The sequence below is a fragment of the Macrobrachium nipponense genome, chromosome 11 (assembly GCF_015104395.2).
Source record: "Macrobrachium nipponense isolate FS-2020 chromosome 11, ASM1510439v2, whole genome shotgun sequence".
NCBI lineage: Eukaryota > Metazoa > Arthropoda > Malacostraca > Decapoda > Palaemonidae > Macrobrachium > Macrobrachium nipponense.
Window position 1 is genome coordinate 40,620,143 of NC_061087.1, and position 4,769 is coordinate 40,624,911.

Genomic DNA, 4,769 nt, shown 5'->3' on the forward strand with positions numbered 1-4,769 from the left:
AGCCAATGACAGGGCTGGAGCGTTCACATAGGCAGGATGTATGTTCCACTTATCCTGAGGGATGCTTTTGAAAGACGTATCCCTCATGAGAGGTGGAACACACATCCTGTCTATGTTAGCTCTTGAGAGAGACTTGAGAGTTTCCAGCCCCGTCATTTACTTATCAACAACCAATCAGGAGCATAATAAGGGAATGACCTAGACATCAGATGCACTGGTGATGTGAATTTACTATAGTATTATCTGTTTACATCATGTAAAATAGACCTGAAATTATGTTTTCTTTATGCAGTGAGAAGTTGAGCTTCTATTGTTTTTGCCCCAATATTTGATTCAAGACCCAGGACAGATTAAAACTTTTTCCCTGTCATATGTCATCATTAGTTTGTTTTTAACAAGTAATCGAAAATAAGGATAAATCAGACTCCCCATTCTTTTCAACTGGAGAACACTCTATTTCTTCTTAATTCGTTGAACTTGAATGCCTACTGTTTCCAGTCCCACACTTGGGCGAATCCTAGTGGGTACCGTGATCCATCGTAACCACCCACTTGATGGGTCAAGGTTCAACACGTTACAACTTGCCTCATCACATTTTGTTGTGTCGAAAGCGCTGGTTTTATGGGTCTCACTTTTCAATCATCCTATTTTGCGTTCAGTTTCTACACCTCTCTCTACCTCTCCTTCGTCTTATCTACCATAATTCTACTAACAGATTTTCCTAGCTAATATATTCCCTATATAACTATTTCTATAGACTTCTGCATTCTTAAAAATGCAAGTTTGTATGATTATGAAATGTGCCAGCAATTTCTTGTTTTTGTTTAGTTTAGTGGTCTCAAGACAAAATTAATTAGATAATTAAATATCTTAAATATGGATTATTGTGTCTCAACTGATGAAAACTACTGCACCAGGTAAAAATAAAAAGTGCTCTCAAGTTCAAAGCAATTGTAACTGTCGTTTCTCTCTCTCTGGTAGAGAAGACGGTTCAGTGTTATACTAAATAATAGATGCTGGAATTGTAGGTGGATGCATTCCATAGCGATAGAAATTATATCCAATGTAGGTAGGTAGGTTACTCGGTTGTATGAGCATATATACAGGGTGTTTCGAAATTAAAACCCCCCCTCCCACCTCTACACCTCTACAGCATAAACTAAAATTGATATGGACAAAAACAATAGTAATTCAGAACAGGTACTTATTTAAGTTTCTCTCTGAGTATTTGATATTTTGTGTGGCCTTCATCTGCCTGTGCTACAGCCTGCATTCTTGAGGGGTATGATTTCAGTAAATCGCAAAAAAGCTGAGACTCAAACTCCATTTCCCTGAGCACTTCGATCACCTCTCTTTGCAGGTCGTCGAGGCTTGGTATACCATCATAGTTCACTGTGCGTGCTTCTACACGATCCTTTAAGATACTACCAATGTTTTCACACATATTAAGGTCGGGGAGCTACCTGGAAATTCACTTGACGAGAAGATAGATACCACTGTTTCGAAGCAGCTCCTGTGTCTGAAGAGCCTTGAAACATGGTGCCTTATAATGCAAAAATGTGATTTCTTCAACAGATAACACATTTTCAGAATCTTTGAGGAAAGGAAATACTCCACCAATATGCACAGTTTCTCTGAAATATTCGCCATCCATGACTGTCCAATTTCTTTGATGATCCACATTAACCATTTGGCTGTGAAATGGAGAAATATTCCCAAACATTCAGGAAATTTCACAACTTGGCATCATCGCTGATATCATCCAGCTTTGCAGCCCAAATGATGTCATTTTTATGATTTGGCTTTCCTAACGTGTAATGAAGAATTCATCTGATACGGCAACATGGAGAAAGTCAGCTTCATCCCAATCTTTAAGAAATGAACCACAAAACCATGAGTGATGTTAGGCTTGCTGATAACATGAAATGGCTTGATACCAGATTTTTTCAACTCATGATATACAGCATTATAACTTCTCTTCTTTCCCCTTTTTATTTCTAGTTCAAGCTCCAATTTACATGAAGACTTTCTTGGTCTACCCAATACCTCAGCTATGATGTCTTTTGACTCCTGAGAAAGGACTTCAGCCCATACAAGATTCTCACTCTTTTCGCGATGACAGTCATATGGATTTTTGTTCCAGTTTCTTTTAACAAAGGATTCATCTCTTTTAATGTATTTAGCTATCCAGGAAAGTGAAGCTTATAGCCCGGATTCGGTCAATCCATCTGATTTCCTCCAAGTCGTTAGCCATGGCTGTATCTAACTCCGTCACTCAGTTTAAAAATACAAGAAATGTAAAATGAAAAATGACTTAATAGAAACTTAAGATAATGTACTTGGAGATAGCCTATAGCAGAAAACTTCATATACATATATCGAGCTACAAATGTCCTTTAATATCTAATTCGCTCTACCTCGGAATTAATATATTTTCATATATGTTTAACCAAAGGGGAATTTATTCGGCGATAATAGAATTGCTGCCCGATGGGCACGAACCATCACGGTAATGTGATATGAGTTATATAATGGCTACGTGTGGGCAAAAGCACTACAATGCTACCGAGGATGAGGTGGGTTTGATGCAGTCTCTAAAACTAAAAATACATGAGCACGGCAGGTATTTGTGGCGGGAGGCGGCATAAACTTATATCCTCTTGTGGTGGCGGGGTGGGCTAAGGCTTCACTGCCAGTCCTGGAATTGAAGATGTCGATGGTTCGTGCCTATCGGCCGGCAATTCTATTATTGCCAAATAAATTCCCCTTCGGTTAAACATATAGGAAAATATATTAATTCTGAGGTAGAGCGAATTAGTTATTAAATGACATTTGTAGTTCGATATATGTATATGAATCACGGTAATGTGATATGACTCATATATTGGCTACGTGCGGGCAAAAACACTACAACGCTACCGAGGACGAGGTGGGTTTGATGCAGTCTCTAAAACTAAAAATACCTGAGCGCGGCAGGTATTTGTGGTGGGAGGCGGCATAAACTTATATCCTCTTGCGGTGGCGGGGTGGTCTAAGGCTTCACTGCCAGTCTGGAATTGAAGATGTCGATAGTTCGTGCACATTGGCCGGCAATTCTATTATCGCCGAATAAATTACCCTTCGGTTAAACATATATGAATATATAATAATTCCGAGGTAGAGCGAATTAGATATTAAAGGAAATTTGTAGCTCGATATAAATATATGAATCATGGTAATGTGATATGACTTATATAATGGCTACGTGCGGGCAAAAGCACTACAACGCTACTGAGGAAGAGGGGTGTTTGATGCAGTCTCCAAAACTAAAAATACCTGAGCACAGCAGGTATTTGTGGTGGGAGGCGGCATAAACTTATATCCTCTTGTGGTGGCAGGGTGGGCTAAGGCTTCACTGCCAGTCCTGGAATTGAAGATGTCGATGGTTCGTGCCCATCGGCCGGCAATTCTATTATCGCCAAATAAATTTCCCTTCGGTTAAACATATATGAAAATATATTAATTCTGAGGCAGAGCGCATTAGATATTAAAGGACATTTGTAGCTCAATATATGTATATGAATCACGGTAATGTGATATGACTCATATAATGGCTACGTGCGGGCAAAAGCACTACAATGCTACCGAGGACGAGGTGGGTTTGATGAAGTCTCCAAAACTAAAAATACCTGAGCGCGGCAGGTATTTGTGACGGGAGACGGCATAAACTTATATCCTTTTGCTGAGGCGGGGTGGGCTAAGGCTTCACTGTCATTCCTGGAATTGAAGATGTCGATGGTTCGTACCCATCAGCCGGCAATTCTATGTCTCCAAAACTAAAAATACCTGAGCGTGGCAGGTATTTGTGGCGGGAGGCGTCATAAACTTATATCCTCTTGTGGTGGCAGGGTGGGCTAAGGCTACACTGCCAGTCCTGGAATTGAAGATGTTGATGGTTCGTGCCCATCGGCCGGCAAATCTATTTTCACCGTATAAATTCCCCTTCGGTTAAACATATATAAAAATATATTAATTCCGAGGTAGAGCAAATTAGATATTAAAGGACATTTGTAGCTCGATATATGTATATGAATCACGGTAGAGAGAGAGAGAGAGAGAGAGAGGGAGAGAGAGAGAGAGAGAGAGAGAGAGAGAGAGAGAGAGAGAGATCAGATAAAGAAGATACGTACTGCAAACATCCCTGAGAGTGAGAGAGAGATTTCAGCAATTTATAACACCAAGAGACAAGGCAGAGTTAAAAAAATGTTCAGAATATTTCCTGCTATATTTTGATAAATCGAAATATCTCTCGTGGAATATAGAAAATCAACGAAAAATCGAGAGAGAATGAGAGGAGAGTATTTGAACTGGGTAAGTCCAGATATTGTTCGAAATACGGAGAGAAGTCTAACGCAGGAATAGTCATTTTGTTTGTTGTGGCTGCCTATTCACTGTTGAGGTTCTTCCTGACTACTGTTGATGGAGTTGAACAGCCTAAGGAGAAGGAACTGAAGGAGAGAATTGTGGCTTGGCAAGACACCATCTGGTGCCAGAGAGAGTAGCAGGTGAACTTGGACAGGATAATTCTTCAGCTGCAACAGAGGCTTGACAACAATGAAGAGATTCAGAAGGCGGGTGGAAGGGAAGAACACACTCGTGTGATCCAGATCACTCAGGAGGTGTTATAACAGCAGGCCTGTCAAGAAAGGGCCTACTCGCTCGAAGCTGACACATTGTTCCTGAAGTGGGAGAACGACCAAGAAAAGAGGGAAATTCGGCAGCTAGAAGAC